This window comes from Panthera onca, chromosome B3 (genome assembly GCF_046562875.1).
Source record: "Panthera onca isolate mPanOnc1 chromosome B3, mPanOnc1 haplotype 2, whole genome shotgun sequence".
In the NCBI taxonomy this organism is placed as follows: domain Eukaryota; kingdom Metazoa; phylum Chordata; class Mammalia; order Carnivora; family Felidae; genus Panthera; species Panthera onca.
In genome coordinates, this window is record NC_138344.1 from 129,249,657 (window position 1) to 129,273,730 (window position 24,074).

At 37.4% G+C, this 24,074-nt stretch overlaps 1 long non-coding RNA gene across 4 annotated transcripts in view; it reads left to right on the forward strand.

Annotated features, from left to right (window-relative positions):
* LOC132670171 (uncharacterized) overlaps positions 1–24,074 on the forward strand; it is a 451,329-nt gene that overhangs the window by 128,918 nt on the left and 298,337 nt on the right. For all 4 annotated transcript variants that reach the window (XR_013555996.2, XR_013555998.2, XR_009606490.3 and 1 more), the window contains one exon: positions 7,005–7,085. This is a non-coding gene — a long non-coding RNA (uncharacterized LOC132670171). The remainder of the gene's footprint in view (positions 1–7,004; positions 7,086–24,074) is intronic.

Below are 24,074 nucleotides of genomic sequence, written 5' to 3' on the forward strand. Positions count from 1 at the left end.
AGAGAATTAGAATGAGACAATGGGACTCAATCACTGCAATTTCATGATAAAACTTTAGGAGATGAGGAATTGCTGCTTGTGGATGAGTAAAGAAGGTGTTTTCCTGAGATGGTATCTACTCCTGGTGAAGAATTTGGGAAGATTGTTGAAATGACAACCAAGGAGTTAGAATATTACATAACCAGAGTTGATAAAGCAGCTGTAGGCTCTGAAAGGATGGACCCCAACTTTGAAAGAAGTCCTACTGTGGGTTAAATACTATCAAACAGCATCACAAGCTACAGAGAAATCATTTGTGAAAGGAAAAGCCAATCAACATGGCACCCTTCATTGTTGTCTTATTTTAAGTCACTCCAGCCTTCAGCATCCACTACACTGACTAGTCAACAACCACCAACAGGGAGGCCTGACCCTCCACCAGCAAAAGGATTAATACTCACCGAAAGGTCAGATGATGGCTAGCATTTTTTATCAATAAAGTACTTTTTAAAGTTTATTTACTTATTTTTGAGAAAAAGAACCAGTGTGGGAGGGGCAGAGAGAGGAGGGGACAGAAGATCCAAAGCTGGCTCCGTGCTGACAGCAACAAGCCCAGTGCAGGGCTCAAACATACAAACCGAGAGATCGTGAACCGAGCCGAAGTCGGATGCTTAACCTACTGAGCCACCCAGGCGCCCCAACACTAAAGTATTTCTTTAATTAAGGCATATACATTGGCTTTTTAGACATAATGTTATTGCACACTTAGCAGACTACAGTGGAGTGCAAATATAACTTTTATGTACATTGGGAAACCAAAACATTATTTGACTCACTTTATTGTAATATTTGCTTCATGTGGTGATCCAGAACTGAATGCACAATATCTCCAATGTGGGAACGTGGGGCAAGCTGAGGGCAAAGTACAGGCTAACAGCACCCCCGCCTCCCCCACCAGGTGGGATATGTGTGATGTTCCTCGGCCACTCACTCCTGGCTGCCCAAGAACAGGGGAAAGAAGAGAAAGCGAATGGTTGACTGATAGAGATCACAGTCATATAGGACAGGAGTCTCCTTCAGTTTATGGGTCATTTGGTAAACTGCAAGAAAAAAAGCATTTTTATCCATAGCCTGATCTCCAGAAACCTATAGACTCCATTTCCTGGAGCCCTAATATCACCCTCATCGAGGGGTAAGGAGGGTTAAGTGCTTGCCGTGGTGATGTGGGAAACTAAGGCAAATGAAAAATTTAATTCCCTTACTGCCTATAGCCCACTGACAAGTCCTTGAAACAGGCAGAGTGACCTCCATCTAGGAGCTCAGCTGCCTCGATGCTGACACTTTGCTAGGGGCAAAAGGGAATCTTGACTTAACATCATTCTGACCCCCCAGGATCATTTAAGTCTACTTTAACATATAAAAATTCCTTTGGGGGGCGCCTGGGTGGCTCAGTCGGTTAAGTGTCCGACTTCAGCTCAGGTCACGAACTCGAGGTCCGTGAATTCGAGCCCCGCGTCGGGCTCTGGGCTGATGGCTCAGAGCCTGGAGCCTGCTTCCGATTCTGTGTCTCCCTCTCTCTCTGCCCCTTCCCCGTTCATGCTCTGTCTCTCTCTGTCTCAAAAATAAATAAACGTTAAAAAAATTTAAAAAAAAATTCCTTTGGAAACTTCCTTTATCTCAACGGCCCCCAGATATATGCTGGCAATCATACTCCAAGCTTATGGCCCCCCTGATATACATCTGAAGGGTTTTGTGACTGAGGTTTTACTAAATGGTAATAAATGGTGTTTTCCTAACAGCATCTAGCTCCTCCAGGTCCTGGAAACTTTGCTTCCGAAATTCCTTAGAGACTTACACTATCCCTAACCCCCTCCCAGCCTGAGGGTGTATAATCGGTTACCTGTCACAACCCCAGTGCAGCTCTTTCTGCCCACAGGTCCTGTCCCCATGCTTTAATAAAATCACCTTTTTGCCCCAAAGATGTCTTGGCCATTGGCTCCGGACCACCCCACCATCACCTCAAAACCCCATCATCTCCAAGGTAGAGTACAATTTTCTTGTAGAGATACAAGAAATGGCCCCTTCCATAAGACATGTGGCAAGACACAGGGAAGGGTGCCACCACCAAGGTCAGTAATTGCATCTCTGTGACCTGTGCTTCCATTCCCACCCCACTCGCCCTGTTTCTCTCTGCTTCTTACAACACATCTTCTCTGCTGCTGACTCTGCTTTCTTCTTTCACTCAAAGGGTCTCTAGTGATTATATGGGGTACACCTGTACAACCCAGAATTCTCTCTCCATCTCTGTCTCAAGGTCCTTAATTCATATCTATATCTATGAAGTCCCTTTGGCCGTGTACGGTAACACATTCCCAGATCCCAGGGATTAACATTTGGGTGTCTTTGGAGGCCCATTAGTCTGCTTGGAAACAGAAGTTTTCTACTCTTTGATTATTTCAGCCAAAGCCAGTTTCAGTTGTTGGCAATGAAGAACCATAATTAAAACACTAATGTTTCTAAAAGTGTGTTCAATGTACCCGAAGATGGCCTCAGATGTACTGAATAGGACTGTTTGAAAGTGGACCAGTGAATATGCTTTTGTTTTGTTTTGTTTTGTTTTGCCAAGTAGTTCTTGTGCACGGTAAATATCTGCATCCATGATTTTAATGTTGTGTTTATATGAGAATAAATTTTAAGTGTTCTTCTCTTTCAAGGATACCCCTGTGGTTCTTATTCCCAGTTTGAAGCAAAACGGTTTAGTAGGCAGTGGGACTTAATGGGAAAAGCCTGGGCTTTGGAACCAGACTTCAGTTTGAATTTTGGGTCTCATACTTTTCAGCCACAACTCTTCTGAGCTCTATCCATTCACACTTAAGGTTGACCAAATACCGTTCCCTCTAATCAGAATTTTCTTATCCACATGCAAAGCAGTGTCATTGATTTTAATAAACTAATCTAAAGGTGGAATAAGATATTTGTATAACAAATAATAGTGCCTAGAACATGGTTGGTGTACAAAGAAAAAGTTTCCCTGTCAAAATGCAGCACAATGTATATCCATAAACAAGTATATGTTAAGTATACTTAACATGTATATCCATGTATATGTATGTATATCCATACTTAACAAGTATACATAAACATGTATATCCATAAACAAGTAACTCCCGTGTTAAGACATTGCTTAATGTTCCTCTTACTGGTCCCAGAATTTTGCATTTTCTGATTTTCCTTTAGTCAGCACCGAGCCGTGGACATTATGTCAACCCCTCCTTCCTGTCCAGATGTCCTTTCTCTCCACAGTTTTACTTCAACAACTTCCGGATGCAGCCCTGTTGCCTGTTGATTTTTGTTCAGGTTTTGTGATTAAGAGGTTGTGGCATGTTAATCTCTGTAAAGTATTTCTCTGTGGACTTTTCCAGACAGCCCCTCTTTCATCTGGACCTCCTTTAGCCTTCAAAGGCACCATTCAGGGCCAAATCTGAGGTAGGTTTAAGGCCTGGAGTAAATCACGTTGGGAGGCCCCTTCTTTCTGGTTAAAAGGAGAAAAAGAGAAATGATAAGATACAGGGAAAGGTCTCTAATGCTTGAGAAGAATGAAGGCGAAGGCATCAATATTCCAGGTGTCTGGCTTCTGTGCCCTTTAAAATTTGTGATTTATATCTACTATGGCGCTCTTTGAGGTTCAGAACTGTATAATTGTCAAATATTTTAATAAATAACCAATTCATATTGCAGTATTTCTGATGGCATTTTTAGAAAACAGTCAGTAATTTTCATATTTTTCCTCCAAAAATTATTTCAGAGTAAGTCTTAAATTATTATCACTACTAAAAACTAACATACTCATTTATAGTTGGCATCAGATGAGCTTATTTTTATAAAGAGTAACTGAACTATATTAGCATTAGAGAAAAGGCTCAATCACGTTGCAATAATATACCCAGCAAAATAAGTAAAACATCTGGTCAAACAGCTGTATTTTGATGTATATAAGCCATAAAATTAAATTAACTAATTTTTGTGACTGATTTTTCTCTCCTTGCTTAACAATATTGATCATAACTCCATTTGCTTTGGAAAATGGATTTCCTATTTTCTTTGGAATACATATGTATGTGGATTTCAACATCTGTGTCTATATTAGGGAACGGCGATAAGGATACCCTGTCAGGTAGGTCACTGCAGTTGAGAGTTTTCGGATCAGACTCAGATAACAGAATGCTAGATATATCACAGAAATTCACTCACCTACACTATTTAAAATACTTAATAACTCTCTTGGACAATATATAACTAAAGTCAGTCTCTTTGTGCCTCTGAAAACAAGTAATCTAAACCAGCTTCTAAAAAGTAAGGTTACTGTCATCCCCTCTACTGTTGCCCAGTTGGAATTAAAAGATGATATTTTTGGTCAGTATTTATAGAACTATTCATTTTAAATCCTCTAATTAATTACCTCCACTTTCATGATCCTTATGTGCGTATGAATTCCAAATAGTAACAATGATTTCAAAAACTCTGTCCCTCGGCATCTTACCTTGTGGAGAAATGACACAAATTATTAGTTTCCACTCTTAAAAGGATAAGAGGGGCACCTGGGTGGCTCAGTAGGTCAGGCATCTGACTCTTGATTTTGGCTCAGGTATGATCTCACCATCCTGAGATTGAGCCCTACATGGGGCTCCATGCTGACCACACAGAGCCTTCTTGGGATTCTCCCTCTCTCTCTGCCCCTCTCCCACTTGCATGCATGCTCTCTCTTTCAAAATAAATAAAATAAAATAAAACTTTTAAAAAGGACAAGAGCCACCTCTTTTAAAAATTGAAAATAGAGGGCGCCTGGGTGGCTCAGTCGGTTAAGCGGCCGACTTCGACTCAGGTCATGATCTCGCGGTCCGTGAGTTCGAGCCCCGCGTCGGGCTCTGTGCTGACAGCTCAGAGCCTGGAGCCTGTTTCAGATTCTGTGTCTCCCTCTCTCTAACCCTCCCCGTTCATGCTCTGTCTCTCTCTGTCTCAAAAATAAATAAACGTTAAAAAAAATTAAAAAAAATTGAAAATAGAGCTATGAAGCTAATGCAAATTTATATATGTATAAAGTATAAATAATGTATATATAAATGTATATGTATATATGTGTGTGTGTGTGTGTGTGTGTGTGTGTGTGTATATATATATATATATATATATATATATATATATAATTGACAGTCATTCGTGCTTTTAATATTTTCTTTCATTCTAAAAGTTCCCCTTCTCCATCTTTCTGGAACATAAGAGAATACAGATATTATTTTTTAAAACCCAATAAGTTCTTTCCTCGACTTGATGTTGATTTGCTTCCTCTTAAATTATTCAATATTAAGCACCTGCCATATGCCCAACATGGTACTGGAGACACAGAAAAGGTCACAGACAAATTTCTTGCTCTTGAAAAAAAAAAACAAAAACATAATTTCCTTCCATTCTGAGCCACTGATTCCTTCGGAAGTTACTAACACTTTGTATCATTAGGTTGTGAAGAAATTATTCCAGACAGGATAGAGAAAAGTTACTATTCCTCTTTTCTTTAATGTGACACTTCCAGGGTCTGTCATATCCTGTAATTTTCCATTTTCCTGAAACACGAATTGTAATCCTAAACTGCCAGGCATGTGTGAGAAGGATTCACTTTCCTAGTAAATATGAGCAGAGGGGGTATGATGTGAATGGTGTGTGTTAGCAAAAAAAAAAAAAAAAAAAAAGAGGTTTGCAGAAGAAGAGAAAGAACATCTACTTTATATTTCACTACACTGCAACAGACAGAAAATGGGGTGGGGGCCATATTTACCATATCCTTTCTCCCTAAAGCGAGGAGAACGGTGTCATATTAAGTGCCACCCTAATGAAAAGAGAGAGTTTGGACCATTGGCCAAGATACAGCTGGTTTACTGGTTTGGAGTGAATGCAGAAGATGTTGGCAGCAATGGCGAGGGAGGGAAGGGGTAGTGGCCCACAGAGTACCAGTTCTCAGGGGAGGAGATTGAGCGAGAGGAAGATCCAACAAGGCTGCCAGAGGGAAGACATCTGCATCTCATAGGTTTTTGTTTTCTCAGCGCTGCTGCCTTTGAGGGTGTGTATGCATTTAAGCTTATATTTTAGCATATAATCTCATCTAAAAATGCAGTAGGGTTAGTATCCATGGATTCAGGAGTTTCCTTAGATGTCAGGGGTCTACTCTACTAGATTCAGGTCCTATCTTTCAAACGGCCTTTGACAGGTAGGTACACTCACCCATCAAACGGATTTCTCAACTTTATTAAAATGTAATCTGTCACTGTTTTTACTCTGGAAAATTTACACTGGCATGCATTTACACTTCGTCTTTCCACCACAAGCTCAATTTTAGGAGACAGAAACGAATTTGTCAACACTTTTCGAATGAAGGAATACATACAAAATGCATCGCCCTTAACACAACGATAAAAAGGAGATGTGGAAGAAAAGGTGAAATATGAAAATACATTGTAACTGTCGTTGGCAAAGAAAAAAGATGAAAATGTCGCAAAAAAATAATAGCATACTCAAGATTTGAGATCTAAGTGATGAATCCTGTATTTCCAAGTGGAGGAAATGGCCTCCGTGCTAGCAGCAAATAACTGGGCCTTCTGTTATTTGTTGAGCAAATTACTGGGAGCTGAAAAATAAGAGGCATGCAAAATCACCTTACAGCTGACTTGTTCAGCAAAGTTCAGTGGATGTAAGGGGTGAAAGCTGTACCTGGCAAGAAATAAGAGAAATTCAGCAGGCTAAAAAAAAATGCTGCCTCCCACTGCTGCCTATTAAATAAGTCTTACAATATTGTCAGTGGCACCTGGGTTTTACTCAAAGTCAGGGAGAGAAAATGGAATCTTGGCAGATTAAAGCAATAGTCATGCTGAAAATGTAAACACACGTACAGAGATACACACATGCACACACACACACACACACACACACACACACACACACACAGTATGTAATTTTTTTCATTTGTTTCTCTTCAGGCAAATTAGAGTGTGGACTTCCTGGCTAATTACCCTTATCCTGACTCCCAGAGAGCCGACCGCCTTCTCAATAACTTACAGGTGACTTATTATTTTTTTTTTTCCCTGCCAGTTCTGCTCTGTGTTTAAATCAAAAAGGCAGATAACCCATTTGTATCAAATTATGCATGACAGTTTGGGGAGTGGGTTATATACTTCTAGGAGAGGCACAAACCCCAAGCTGTTGCATTTCATTACCCACATGGCTCTCGGTTCCGGAGGCAAGGGTTTTTGTAGTGTTTAAAGATAATTTCTTGCAAGTCTGTTGGCCTCATTGTGAAGAATTCAGAGATTTAAAGGGGTTGTAAAAAGTATACCTCCCAAACATGCTATCTATTCCTTGAATTTGGAGGAACAGAGAACAGCAAAAGACAAAACAACAGAAACAAAACAAAACAACAGAAATCACAGTGTGTGAAACATCTACAGTCATTCTGCAAATTGTGGAATTGTCTCTTTCTCCACATTTAACAGTTACTTTTTTTTTTTAATTTTTTAATGTTTATTTTTGAGAGAGAGAGAGAACACGAGCGGGGAAGGGGCAGAGAGAGAGAGAGTGACACAGAATCTGAAGCAGTTTCCAGGCTCTGAGCTGTCAGCACAGAGCCAGAAGCATGGCATGAACCTCAAGATCATGACCTGAACCAAAGTCAGATGCCCAACCAACTGAGTCACCCAGGTGCCCCAAGTTTATTATTATTTTTTATTATATGTATATGTATACATATATATATATATTTATTTATTTATTTTATTTATTTATTTTTTTTGGAGAGAGAGACACACACAACATGTGAGCAGGGAAGGGGCAGAGAGAGAAAATCCCAAGCAGGCTCTGCACTGTCAGCTCAGAGCCTGATGCAGGGCTCAAACACACGAACTGTGAGACCATGACCTGAGCTTAAATCAGGGGTCTGATGCTTAACCAACTGAGCCATCAGGCCCCCCTTAGCAGTTGCTTTTGACTATCATGTGAGGTTTTAGATGTACATGATCAACTAGTGTTGTTGGGATCATCTTTCAAAGTTGGATGTATTACTTCCTTAGTTTCTGGGCATCAGAGTAACCAGGCTGGGATTAGGGAGGAGAGTGTCCAGTTCATGGCAGATAGCTTAGGCCATATGGTAATATATGCAACCTCTACCAGAGCCAGAATTTTGTTTCAAAGGAAAAAAGTGTGTGCCTGAGTATGCATAGTTTTGCCCCGTAAATCAAAAACTTTAAGCTTCCTTTATTGAGCCATTTGATCTGTCATAGAACAGGCTGGTTTTGTAAGGATGAAGGATAAAGGCTGCTTGTACTTTGGCCAAAACCAGTTGCAGATAGTTCTCTGGTCTTGGGACACACCCAGAGTTGACGGCCTTCTGGTCACCTGGGAAATTTAACAAATCTGCTTACCCCAATATGGTACATATTGGACGCAAAAGCGAGTGGCCATTTCATAAAAATAAAAGGTAAAAAAGGCAGCAAAGAGTTCTTTACCTTCTGCTGGTGTCCCGATACATCCCAGATGACTTGATCCGTAGAAACCCCAAGAACAGTAAGCATCTCTATTTGCATGGATTTGATCTCCCACCCACTTGAATGTATTTAAGACACCTAATTCTTCTTGTTCTCCAAATCCAGTTAACGTGATACTTTCAGCGATGTGGATCTGGAGGCAGTTTTATGGATCGGGAAGTGGTCAGGTTCTCCCCCAACTGAATTGTGTCTCAGAGCCAGAGAGCTGAGGTAATCCTGTGGCAAAACAATGGAAGTATATGTTCCTTCAAAATGACAACAAAGTAGATGTAGAGAAAAGAGTACACTTCAGATCAATAAATACATGCCAGGTATTGAGCTTTTAGTCATTTGCTGCATGAGCTCCAGTTGAAGTCTTTATCTGATTACGTTCATTGATAGTCCTCTGCTAGTCTCCAACACTTATCTACTCCTGCACATGTTGGGCTGGAGAGCTAGAAGGGATGTGAGCAGAATCAGTGCCTTTGTAAATTTCACATCTTTGATGGTGGTGGGAATGTCTGTGATTCCACTAGGAATGCAATTATTCTTATTTTTGTTGCCATTTAAAGGAAGTTCCAGAAGCTTCTGTATGAGCTTTCCTATCAAAACAGCCTGCAGTGCAGGAAGCTAATGTAGAAGCCTGTCAGTTGCCAAGGGCATATTTTGGCTACGCATTCAAGAACTGGGTAAGTAAGCATGTGAATTTCTGGATCTCACAGGCTCTATGATATAGACAGATATCACAATGCCATTTATTACTACCCTTTATAAGTTGTGTCACTGGATCACAGCGACTGCCTACACACCCAGCCATTAGATGCCCAGAGCCACAGGCAGAAAAAAAAAAATAATCCACAGTTTTCTGAGTTGTTTCCCCCGTCTTCTTCCTTAAGGAAGAAATATTTACAGAACTAGTATGATTTGCCGGTGTAACAGTTAACTCCTCAAAGTTATCAGGCTTCTTCTTTAAGAGTCTGTGAGTCCATGAAATAAGTTAGGAATAGAAATTGGGTGAGAAGTCACAAGTCCCTACCATGGTTGGTTATAAAAGTCAGGTAGGACGTGAGTGGGATGGATGCCCATCTGTTTTTGCTCTTCAGGTCCCATGATCAGTCAAGCACCGTCAAATACCTTGCATTTCACACCATTCAGATTACTACGGCCGACTGCTGCCTCACAAGACCCCACCCTTAATAGCCCTCTGAAAGTTCTACTGTCTGTCTCCACACCTTTGCTATCCTCTCACTCCCATTCTACCAGGGAGACCATATCAACTGCCCCTTCTCCCACCAGCTACTAAAATAATATTTTAGGAATGCTTGCACTCCCCTCCCCAATGTGTTTGGGGAGGCCTTGGGGTAAGGGGACCTTCTAGGTCCTTTGTGAATCAGAGTTTGCTTGAGTGGAAGACTGAACAAGAAATTTTCACTCACTTATTTTAATCTCCACAGTCTTTGGATTCCTTCCTCTGGAATCTACCCCAGTTTTTTTGTCATGTCAGTGCAGTCATGGGGTGCTATGGAGTCCGGGTTTTAGCTGCTAATTCAATACGTGGGATCTAGAATTTTTGGTAAGTGCACCTATGTGGCTAAAGTCAGCTTAATTGGGGGCGCCTGGGTGACTCAGACGGTTAAGTGTCCAATTCCTGATTTTGGCTCAGGTCATGATCTCACAGTTCCTGAGTCCCAGCCCCACATCAGGCTCTGTGCTGATAGTATGGAGCCTGTTTAGGATTCTCTCTCTCTCTCTCTCTCTCTCTTTCTCTCTCTCTCTCTTTGCCCCCCCCCTGCTCATGTTTTCTTTTTCTCAAAATAAATTTTAAAAATAATAATAAAATAATAAAGTCAGTGTAATCTAAAATATACTGTTCCTTTCTCCTTCATCAAGTACTCCCAAGATCTATTTCAGGTACTCATTGGAACTTTGTAAATTAAATTAACTAACCTTTTGTGATGTAAAGTTCGTTTGCTGGATAAACTGGGAGCTGATTCTAGTTATAGAAATGGAAACAAAGGGACAAGAAACGGGAGGAGGGCCCACAAGAAAATGTGTTTCATGTTGCCAAGTAACTCCATCAGCTGAGGAAGGCATAAGTGTCTTCAAAGAAGACAGAGGTTCTTTGGAGGAAGGCAGTTTAGGGATGATGGGGCAGCGCAGTATCACAAACCCAGTGCCTTATGCCTCATCACTCTGTCTGTTTCAGAATCCTATTCTTTTCTGATTAGTATGTTTACTTTTACAGAAGATATTTAGGAGACTGAATTTGACGCATTTTGGAATGCAGCAACGCTTAGGCTTGACATGCCGTTTAGATTTTCATTATTTTAGTTGTGCAGCTGCTAAAAATTAGTGTTTCTTTATCATCAGTCCCGGAAAATTCCCAGGTTTTAGTTATTATTCCCTTACCAAATATTCAAGGATCAGAGCATGTCATTCTGTCTCTCTCTCTCTCTGTCTCTCTCTCTCTCTCTCTCTCTCTGTAGTGCTGTTCCCAGCAGACAGTCCATATTCAGTTCTCAACATTTTACGTTCTTCCTACTGTTCTTATAGCAGTGACCACTTTCCTCCAAGCCAAGCCTCAGTGAGCACTTCATTTCTGACTACTAATTTACTCTTCCATCTAATATCCCTGCCCCGATTGTTAAATGAATTTTCACCTAGCCAGATAACCAGTACCAGATTATCTGATTCCCTGACCATATCTCCCCTGCATCTCACACTCTGTTGATTTCTATACCAGTCAGGATTCTGTAATGATGAAATCAGAAACGAACCCCTACAAATTTGAACAGAGACCCCTACTAATTTGAACCCCTGCTTTTTAAGGTAGAATGGAGATAGGTCACAGAATACCTTGGAAGACCAAGAACCAGTATCAGATATTGAGAAAGAAACTAGACATGTTAGACGTAGGGTGACCGACTCATGCAGGCTTGTCCGGGACTCTCCCAGTTTTAGCCCTGAAAGTCCCAGGTCCTGGGAGATCCCTCAGTCCTGGGCAAACTGGAAAGAGTGGTCACCCTACCTGGCATGCTGTAGTAACACTTCAAGTCATGCCACAAGAATAGCCTGGTTATGTCACACTGTCTCCAACACTGGATCTTAGAAACTGTCAGGGCATCTGGGTGGCTCAGTTCATTAAGCACTCGACTCTTGGTCCTGATTTTGCAGTTTGTGAGTTCGAGCCCCACACTGGGCTCTGAAATCACGGAGCCTGCTTGGGATTTCTCTCGCCCTCTTTCTCTGCCTCTACCCGGCCTGTTCTCTCTCCCTCCAAAAATAAATAAATCAACAATTAAAAATAAAATACCATCACTGGTTCCACTGTGACGACTGTGTCTTGAAATTATCCCACTGCCAGAATTCTAATTAGTTCCACCAAGTCTTTTTTGGCCTTGCTGCAGATCCAATATCCAGATCCAGAGCATCCGTATTGGTCTCCACTAACTACCAAGGGTCAGCTTTTGCAGGATTTGTGGCTTCTTCTCTCTGGAGGCCCAGCTCTTGGATGCCATTAGGACTTTTGTGACGCTACAAGGAAAGAAAAGGGGGGAGACAAATTGCATTAGAACACTGAGTAAACAATAAGATGGGTCAAGGAAGGGAAACCAAAAGAATGCTGGGTCATAAAAAACTCATACAAGAAGGTGATACGTAAAAAAACATCGGAATATGAGGAAGCTTTGGACATCATTTTGTCACACAGCTATAAGAACGGACAACATATACTATAGATGATAAATGAGCACACAGATGGACTGACTAGCATTTACCAGCCAAAGCAAATCCCCCAAAGGATCAGAATGTGAGGTGCTCAAACTAAATCATTGACATCATGGGTCCACTTATTTTGGCAGCATTTGGTAATGTTATTTTCAATGAATATTGGTGAAAGATTTAAGGGAAAGTAGAATATAAAATTAAAATTCAATTGGAGATAATAACTTTTGCCAGTGTAACTTTTTGGAAACATTGAGTCTGAATTCTGATTAGAAGGTATGATAGATAAGCCAACAAAATGCCAGTCAGCTTGAAAACGCTCCTTTCTCAGTTCCACGGAGGTCTGTCTCTACCATATTGTGTATGTATATTTTCACTTCTTTGACGTTCTGTTGTCACATGTTGCTAGAAGCCTGGACAGGGAAATTAAAAAAAAAAAGTCATTGAAAGCCTTTCTGTTCTTTCTGAACTTCTAATTAGTTTCTCTGGAGTTATTATGCTCCTGGTCAGGCTGAATGAATTGTGGGTGATAAGAAATAACCTCCCTAAACAGCTTAGTTGTGGCTTCCTAAACTGAAATATGATAGTGACTGTGACATAAACAGTATCATCAAGACCTCAGACAAAAATACTGAGGCTCAGTCTTCACACATTCCATGTGGAAGACTTTTTTGTTGTTGACTTCAGGGGAAAATAGTGTAAATATAACAATTAAAATGGCGTCCAGGGTAGTAATGAAAATAAAATCTATATCTATACAAGTCTGTTTTAAATTTCAAAACTGGGCAATCTTTTTAAACTGCATTAAGATATAATGTAATATGTATTCGGTTTTAACAAAATAAGCTTCTTCAATCATGAAATAAGAAGGAATATTAATAGAACAAAGATGACCTAATGACTTTAAATCTTACACTTTCCTACTCAATGGATTTTGTAATGAGAGTCTGATAATCCCAGCTCAACATTTTCAACCATGGAGTCCAGGTCAGAAAAAGATTGCTCTATAATCTTTTCAAACATTCATGTGGATGTTTATTAGATCTTTTAGTTGTCATGGCCACTGTGTTCTCTGTTGCTGACCTCCAGCTCATATCTGAGAGATGTAGGTGAAATTTTGTTATAAATTGGCTTCAACCTTTGCCTGGGAGGACCAAAGGTGTTTATAAATAGCTGTTCTATAGGTGCCTCCTGCACTGAGCTCCAGAAAGATGTGCATTTATTAGCTCACTCACCGTGTGCATTTTTAAATGAAATACTGGAGAGAAGTGTAAGACATCAAGTGTGTGGCCAAGCCATTAATAGGCCAACAGCACAGGCCACATTTCCTTTTCATCAAATCCGACAGCTTTAGTGTCTACTATATCATGGCCTACTTTGAAAGAGTTGCACCTATTCAGGCTGAATTAAAGGTTACAAATATCAAAGTGTAACTCATCAAATGGTAAATAACCCATCATCAATCAACCAATTCATATGTCATACTTATGTGGGCACATCAGGTTTCACTTGTTTCCCCCTTTTTAACAGAGGAATCAATATTGTTCCTTGATGTGGTAAAAATACTAATGAGGACAGCAAGAAATAATATGCTAAATGTTTTTCCTTCATTAATCCTCAGAGCAGTTACTAAATTAATTTTGTAAGCATTCAGTGTAACAATGGTTGTGTTTACCAGACAATGCTGCAGGTCAGTTTTGTGAGCTTATTTTGTTTGCTGGGAAAATTCGGATTCATTTTACTTTCATGTAAAAATAAACTGTTTTAGAATGATTATGTGGGAAACAATATACAAAAAATAAATATAGGTAAGAAAAATAATGGCTAGGGTCTGTTTTATTTTAATAGGCTTAGCATGAGGAAAAAAAATAAAGCATAGAGAAAGTGAAACTTTGCTTGCTCAAAGGGAGACTTTAATTCTTGAAATAAGAGTAAAATATATGATTTCTTTGCCATGAACTTATATTTTGATACCTTACTTTCAGTGAAAGCTTTCTAGTGAGGCATCTTGGAGATACTCTTCTTCAACTTTGAAAGTTTTATTAGCATTCTTCTTTTACATTAAAAGCCAATAGGTATGTGTTTCCTAAATCCTAATGTACCAGTAAGTCTCTTATTTTAAAGCATTTGGTTATATTGCCATTCTCCTGATATATGATTTTGTATAAGTAGATAGTAATGGGAAGAGGACATTAGGAGCTAAGAATGACCTCAGGTTAAGAGCAAGCAAGAAAACAGGAACCTCAGTCCTACAACCACAAGGAAATGAATTCTGCCAACAACAGTGAAATTGAAAGGGGGCTGTGAGCCTCAAATGAAAACATCCTGGCCAACACCCAATTTCAGCATAGTGAGATACAGCAGAGGACCCAGCTAACTGGTGACCAGACTCCTGACTCATACAAAATATGACATAATACATTTGTGTATATAGTTGCTTTATGCTGCAAAGTTTGTGGTGATTTATTATGCAGTATAGAAAGCTAGTACAAAATAAACACTCCTCCATGTCTCATGAATGCATTTTTTAAAATGTTTATTTATTGAGAGAGAGAGGGAGAGAGGGAGCAGGGGAGAGGCAGCGAGAGGAAGAGAGAGAATCCCCAGAAGGCTCTGCACTGACAGTGCCGACGTGAGACTCGACCTCACAAATCGTGACATCGTGACCTGAGCCAGAATCAAGAGTCGGACACTTATCCGACTGAGCCACCCAGGTGCCTCTCATGTATACATTTTATTACCCATTAGAACACTGTTGGCCTAGACAAATGTGCAAGTAATTTTATCAAGACACCAAGATAAATGCAATAATAATGAGTTATAGTTTTATTTGACTGTCATATACATGATTTGACTGACTGTCATATGCATACCCTAGCTGTACACATCTTTGTGTCATTTTGGATACATGGTAAAATATATTTAACAGCTTCTAACCTGGAATAATAACTTTTAAATATTTAGATATATGGTGTGTGTGTATATATATATATATATATATATATATAATATGGTATATGAAGTATATATATATATATGTATGTATGTGTATATATGTATGTATGTGTATATATATATGTATGTGTGTATATGTTAGATAGACTAGATCTGTGTGTGTATATGTTAGATAGATATATGTATATGTTACATATATATGTATGTGTGTATGTGTTAGATAGACTTCCATTTATTCTCCAGCTCTGCATCCTGCCAGTGTTCATGTTGGGAATGTTCAACATCCTTTTCCTAATATTTACACTATTCTTCAGTCTTTGCAGGTAGAGTTAGCAGCCCCGCCCTCTTTGCTTCCTCACAACGTTGCTTAAATACCCTGATATCATATGAATCATGTTGAATTATAATTTGTCCAGTCCTGGGTCTTTTGTCCCTACAAGATGATGAACTCTCTTAGAACAGAGACTTTATCTCAGTCTCTCTAATCAATAACACCAAGCAGATTGCTTAACACCTGGCAGATGTTTCCATAGACACATATTTAAATTCAAAGGTGGGTGGGAGAATTGACATAAACCTTTTAGTTCTGTGTTGATTTTCAATCTATCACTCCTTTCCCACTCCCAATTACGCAAAACATACATTTGAGATAGATGTAATTATCTGTCCTATAAGAGCCGACCCTTTATTTGCTTGCCAAACATGCTGAATATTTATGTCAAAATGAATAAAACCATAGGTTGTTGTCATCCTGGAATTTGGTTGTCTGGGAAATATTTTTTAAAAATGATTGTCTCTACTCCTTGAAAATTAACTGATCGTTAAAATGCCTCTTTTTTTTTTTTGTCAGAAAGAGAAGTTGGAGAAGGTTATTAACTAAGTTATAGAACAACACTATAAAATCGGATCATGTTGACCAGGCTGCTATTGACCAAGCCACCATTGTTCACTGTCATATGGTATATGCACGTTCATGTTCTTATATTATAAAAAATGTCTGGGGAATTTTCTGTCTAAGATCAGCCGTCAACAGTATCTGCCCTCCCTAAACTGAGATACACTAAACTATTATCAAGAGTTGAGTACAATTCCATCATTCTAAGTAATCTAGACCCAGACTCAACCTTTAAAAAGCAGAGAGAAATAAATACCACTTGGTATGGTAATGGATTTTTTTTTCCTTTTTTGTCTCAGAGAAATTTGTATGTGGCATCTTCACATAACGAATTTCAAATGAACTTGACAAATGTTTTAACATTGCCTACAGCTCACGTAAATGCTTGTGGTAATTGTTTGTTTGGGGCTAAAAATTGTTCTTAACTGTTATTAACATTTTATTGTGGTTAATAAAAATAGCCATTTATTACAGTAAAATGTCAGCAAGAAAACCAAAGGTATAATGAGAAAAATAAAGATCACTTACGTGACACAAAGCATCATAATGGCTAAAACATGGGTATAAGAAATTGTCCGCTTGGGTCCAACTCTGTGACCTCAAACAAATGATTTAAACTCTCTGTTTCTTCAACACTTAATAAAAATAACTCACATAGTTGTATTATCATAAGGATTTAGAACATGACCTTACACAGAATAATTACTCAGTAAATTATTATTTTTATTATAATTTTTATTATTATTTTGGGAATTTAAAGAGAACTATTTTTCTTGAATTTAAATCAATAAACACTATATGTTATTTGCATTATTATTGTCAAAAATCTAACTAAATCCCACTAGAGCAATTATAGATAATTTTCTATAAAAATTATTTTATATGATTATACTTTACGATTTTTTCTTTCATATAAAATGCACATTATCATATAAATAGTAAGCATTTTCATTTTTTTTATTTAATATCTAATTTAATCTTTGGATATTTAGTCATTACTATCTTGGCACGAATATCACGGAAAATCCATTTCTACTATCAGAACTCTTAAAGCATCATAAAGCAACAATTGATAAGAATTCCATGTTGAGGCTTCATTATTAATGAAAACTAAGCCCAGGAATGGAAATTGGCACACCCCACTTTTTTCAGAATTTTCACTGAAATACTGAAATGGCTATATAAAAATAGAAAAATTGATAGCAGAGCTGGAAACTAGGGAAAGATGACATATCTATTCTTGATGGACTGAGGAATTTAGAGAAGATAATGTTCAGGAGAAATTCTTATAGAAAAGCATAGGAGTTACAATAGGAGAAGTAATCAGTTCTAGAGCTTGGAGTGAGTGGGTATGGCAGAGACAGAAGGGAAGGGTTTATTCAGCCTTGGCTGCACATTAGACCACCTGAGGAAGTTTTCAAAAACAATCACGTTCTTGGGGTGTGTGGGTGACTTAGTTGGCTGTGTGTGGAAATCTTGATATCAGCTCAGGTCATGATATCACGGATGTGAGATCTAGTCTTGCATCCCTCTGAGCACAGAGCCTGCTTGGGATTCTCTCCCTCTCACTCTTCCCCTTCCAACCCCCTCAAAATACATAAATAAACTTCAAAAATAATCACATACAGATCTGATTTCAGAGCAATTAAATCCTAACCTTGGTTGCCAGGGAAACTCTATACATTTCTTTTCTTGTACGAATTTTCCAGATAATTCTATGTCCATGAGATGGCTATGAACCATTGGTCTAGAAAACAAACATTACATATACTTGTGTTTCCTGGGAAGTACAAGGATACCACTACACAAAACCCAGCTGTTCTACTCACTCTCAGCTTATGCTTTATGTTGGAACAGGCTAAGTAAAGCTAAAGGGTACTGAAAAGCAGTATGCCTGTGAGAGAAGGTAGGGGAAGGTAAGCCAGGGTTGGGCATTGACCCATCAGTGTTTGTTGTAAACTCTGAAGCTTTAATGATAAATGCTTAAGGAGAAAAATTTAAGATGACAAAATATAAAATATATCAGGCAAAATAATAAATATAAATGGGTTAAAAATTTCCATAATAAAATTCATGTAGGAATGCATAAAAATAATGTTATGCCATTTATAGAATTAAAATAAAATCATCGAAGAAAGTGTTAAAAGTGAAAGGAAGGATATATCAGGCAAATGAAAACGTAATATCACTAGGAATTGCAATTCAATATTGAAGTCAAATAAAATGAAATTCAAAGCAAAACCTACTGAAAAAGATAATGATAAGTCATTTTATATTGATAAAAAATGGAACCTACAAAGAATTGTCAAGACATTTTAATGTGCTGAATAATGTTATTTCAAATATATTTCAGAAAAGCCATAAGAAAAACAAAGAGATTTTTGAATTTGAATGAAATATGAGAGTAGAGACTTAATACTTCTGTCACTCTTTGTATTCTTGACAGATTTCTTTTACTAAAATAAAATACAAATTCCAGATCTCTGCAATTCATTTTATTGGTGTATTCATTAACCTAATACCCCAGAGTTTCATGGTTGCAAAACAAACAGTATTCATCAGAATAAAAAGAATAAACATGATTGTCAAAATAAATGCTTCATGTATAAAATTATATTGATTTATATATTCAAAATACAGGAATTAAGTAAATTAAAAAATGTTAAAAACATTCCTCTCTCCTAAACTTATTTTTTCTTGACTATTTGTGCCTCATAATTTATATTTTAAATACAAAATAACCCCAAAATTTCAAACCTGGCAAACATTTATCCCTATTAGTTTTCTCACCAGTCATGTTCAATATATGTACTGATTCACTGTCTACTTACAAAATTGTATAACATACACCCACTAGAAAACCAGGGACTGTGATGTTAAAATAAGTCATTACAATTTTTTTAAAGTAATTAACTTAAAATTTCAAAATATTTAAAATATGGTATTTTAAAGTAAAAAAAAACACTGTTTTCGACCCATTCAATTATCATCCATGATAAAGGAATATTTATAAAAGAATTCTTTTATAAAGAAAAAATTATAAATGAATAGTTATACCTGGATGGTCCTCTAAGAAGAGGATTTTTATATTGCCCCTTGAAAGCTAAACTCAGGGGTGGGAGTGTTAATGCTTTCCATTGTGTTTTTCAAAAGACTGTGAGCCTTTCAGAAATCTTGATATTTACCAAGGCCACAGAGTAACAAGACAACTTAGTGGTAAATTAGCATATAGATCGTCTAGGTGAATAGTCTCAAAAAAATAATGAATATCTTAACCTTGTATGAAGAAAGTGTAGTCAGGATTTTCCTGGAAATGTGGGGTCCTAGGAAGTGCTGAGAAGGAGCATGGTCCAGAAGAGGACCGGCCTAAGGGGACCCAGAAGACATTGATATCACTCGCTACTGGGAAGGCACAGCACTGATCATGGGTATCTGTAGCTGATGACAATACGGGAGTCTTGAAGGCTGGACAGCACAGGGTGCTTCAATGGAATGAGGTACAAAGGAGCAGAGGCAAGAAAGAACATAGGATGGCGTAAAAACTAATATCAGAAAACTATTTATTTTCTACTTCTCTTCCTTCCCCCTTCTGAGAATGCCACTCACTAATCTCAGCAAAATTGATCACCCTTAGGAAGCCAGGTAAGGGAAATGGTGAAGAAATATGTTAAATTTGAATAATATTTTTATAAAAATAACTGTATATTAAACTGGGTATTATTAGATCCCTTAAAAGGGCTTGATATTGAGTTTTCTACTGTTATGAAAATGGAGAGTTACTTATATTCACTTACTAGAAAATTAGGAAAGTCATGTTTCTGAACATCTGATTTATAAGTCTAAATTTCAAATCTGCCAAACATTTATCCCTGTCAGTTATCTCCCCAGTCATGATTAGTAGGTCTCTCACTGTTGATAACCCATGGGTGTTGTAAAAATCTGCTAATGTATTACACATATAATAAAAATGTATTAAGATATCATGCTACAAATATTGCAAAATACACAGCATTTTTAATGTGTTGGAGAACACACAGGGACACACACAGAGAAATCATTAAATATATTTTTTGCTATCGCTGTTCCTTTTTTTAAATTGAAGTAGAGTTGACACACAATGTTACATTAATTTCAGGTGTACAACATAGTGATTTGACAAGTCTATACAATATGCTATGCTCACCACAAGCTGAGCTGCCATCTGTCACTGCACAACGTTATTAAAATACCATCAACTATATTTCCTATGCTGTAACTTTTATCCCCATGACTTTTTATTCCACAACTGGGACTCTGTATCTCCCATTCCTCTTCACCTATTTTGCTCATTTCCGCACCACATTCCCTCTGGCAACTATCAGTTTGTTATCAGTATTTATAGGTCTGTTTCTGCTCTCTCTGTTTATTTGTTCGTTTACTCATTTGTTTGGTTGTTCAGATTTTATATATATGTGATATCATAAAATATCTGTTTTTCTCTTTCTGACTTATTTAACTTAGCATAATATACTCATGGTCCATCCATATTGTCACAAATGCACGATCTCATCCTTTTTTATATAATCTTTATCCATTCATCTATTGATAGTCACTTGGGTTGCTTCTATTCCTTGGCTATTGTAAATAATGCTGCAATAAACAGGGTTCATATAAATTTTCAAATTAGTGTTTTCATTTTCATTGGCTAAATACCCAGTACCAGGATTACTGTATTGTATGATATTTTTATTTTTAATTTGGGGGGGGGGGGCTTCCATATTGTTTGCCACAATGGCTGCATCAATTAACATTCTGACCAACAGTGCATGAGAGTTTCTTTTTCTCCACATCTTTGCCAATACTTGTTATTTCCTCTTTTTTATTCTAGCCATTTTGATTGTTGTAAACTGATATCTAACTGTGATTTTTATTTGTATTTCCCTGATGATAAGTGATGTTGAGCATCTTTTCATGTGTCTCTTAACCATCTCTATGTCACTTTGTAAAAAGTGTCTATTAAGATCTTCTGCCCATTTTTTTATGGGATTGTTTGCTTTTTTGGTATTGAGTTGTAGAAATTATTTATATATTTTGGATATTAACCCCTTATCAGATATATCACTTCCAAGAATCTTCTCCCACCCTTTAAATTTTGTTCATTTCTTCCTTAACTGTGAAAAATCTTTGTATTTTGGTGTAGTCCCAATGTTTATTTTTGTTTTTGTTTCATTTTCCTGAGAAAGTAACAACCAATACCATAGACATAAAAAGGACTATAAGATAACACTATGAAAAATTATATGCCAACAAATTGGACAACCTAGAAGAAATGACAAATTCCTAGAAACATACAATTTTCCAAAACTGAATCAGGAAGCTATAGAAAATCTGAACAAATCACTTACCAGTAACAAAATTAAAATGGTAATTTAAAATCTGCCAACAAAGACAAGTCTAGGACCAGGTGAATTTGTAGCTGAATTCTGCCAAAAAATTAAAGAAGAATTAATACCTAACATCTCCCCAAACATTCCAAAATATAGAAGATGTAGGAAAATGTCCAGATTTGTTCTATGAAACCACCATTAATTTGATACATTAACAAGGAAAAGGCACTACAAGAGACAGAGAGAGAGAAAGAAAAAGACTACAGGACAATATCTCTGATGAACATACATGAAAAAACTCAACAAAATGTTAGCAAACTGCAATCAACAATACACTGAAAGATCATTCACCACTAACAAGTGGGATTGACACTGGGGATTCAGGGATAGTTCAATATTTATATATCAATTATCATGATACATCACATCAACAAAAGGAAGAATTAAGAAGTATGTGATGCAGAAAAAGCATTTGACAAAATTCAACAGTGCTTCATGAAAAAAGCTCTCAACAATGTGGGTTTAGAGAGAATATACCTCAACATAATAAAAACCATTTTTGAAAAAACCCACAGGTAACATACTCAATGCTGAAAAACTCTAAGATCAAGAACAAGAGAAGCATGCTCATTCTTGCCACTCTATTAAATATGAAATAGAAGGCATATTTATTAAATACAAAATAAAAAAACATACATGTTGGTAAGGAAGAAGTTAAACTGTCATTGTTTGCAGATAATGATACTATGCTTAGAAAACCATCGACTCCACCAAAAAAAATTAGAGATAATAAATAAATTCAGTAAAGTTGCAGGATATAAAATTAATATACAGTAATTGGTTGTGTTTCTACACATTCATAACAAAGTAGCAGAAAGGGATATTAAGAAAACACTTCCATTACAACTGCACCAAAAAGAATAAAATGTCTAGGAATGAATTTCACCAAAGTTATGAAAGATCTATATTCTGACAATTATAAAACACTGATGAAAGAAATTGAAGACAACGCAAACAAATGGAAAGATAGTTTATGCTTATGGATTGAAAGTATTAATATTGTTAAAGTGTCAGTACTACCCAAAGCAGCCTATATATTCAATGTAATTCCTGTCAAAACTCAACAAATAACACTAAAATGTTCATGGAAGCATAAAAGACTCTGAATTGCTTCTTTGAAACACAAGAGCAAAACTAGAGGTGTTGCAATTCCAGATTTCAAGACATGTTACAAAGCTATAGTAATCAAAACAGTTTGGTACTGGCACAAAAATAGATATACAGATTGATAGAACAGAGAGACCGGAAATAAACTCCCACTTACATGGCCAATTATCTAAGACCAAGGAGACAAGAATATATAATTGAGAAAGGACAGTCTCTTCAACAAATGGTTCTGGGAAAACTGGGCAGCTGCATGCAGAAGAATGAAAATGGACCACTTTAAGGGTGCATGGTGGCTCAGTCCGTTAAGCATCTAACTCTGGATTTTTGCTCAGGTCATGATCCCAGGGTCGTGGGATTGAGCCCTGAGTCAGGCTCTGTGATGAGCATGGAGCCTGCTTAAGATCCTGTCTCTCTCTCCCTCTTCCCCTCTCCCCTGCTTTTTTTTTTTTTTATTTTTTTTAACGTTTATTTATTTTTGAGACAGAGAGAGACAGAGCATGAGGGGGGGAGGGTCAGAGAGAGAGGGAGACACAGAATCGGAAGCAGGCTCCAGGCTCTGAGCTTGTCAGCACAGAGCCCGACGCGGGGCTCGAACTCACGGACCGTGAGATCATGACCTGAGCCGAAGTCGGACGCTTAACCGACCAAGCCACCCAGGTGCTCCCCCCTCCCCTGCTTTTGTGCTCTTTCTCTTTCTAAAATAAAAAGAAAAGAAAATGGGCCACTTTCTTACACCATACCCAGAAATAAACTCAAAATGGGTTAAGGACCTAAAATGTGAGACCTGAAACCATAAAACTCCTAGAAGAAACAGGCAGTCATTTCTTGGACATCAGCTTTGCTATTTATTTTATTGTATTGTATTGTATTGTATTGTATTGTATTGTATTGTATTTCATTTCATTTCATTTCATATCATTTTGTTTTATTTTCTTTTATTTTATTATTTTATTTTATTTTATTTTTTACAGTCAGGCTTACTCAAGCATAACTAAAGTACAATAAAATTTGCCTTTTAAGGTGAACAGTTTAATGTATTTTCACAAATATTCAAAATCATGTCACCAGCACCACAATCAAGGTATAGAATGTTTCCATCCCCATGAAAGTTCCTTTGTGCCTTTCTGTGGTGTTTACATATAATTTTAAGCAACAGAACTAGAACTGAATCAGTTAAAAATTGAAGAAGAAAAAGAACATGCCCAGAGTGATCAAAAAGGGAAACAACAGAAAACAAAATGAACTCAGTATTAGTGAATCAAAGGAAGGCTGTTGAGAGTGATAATAACTTTATTCTTTTTTTTTTTTTTTTTTACAAATATGACCATCTTTTTTATTGTGTTTGAAAGCTGAACCTGTTGGCTCAACACTTACTTAAAAATTAAAAATAAAGGAACTATGCATTAGGATTGCCTGGCTGGCTCA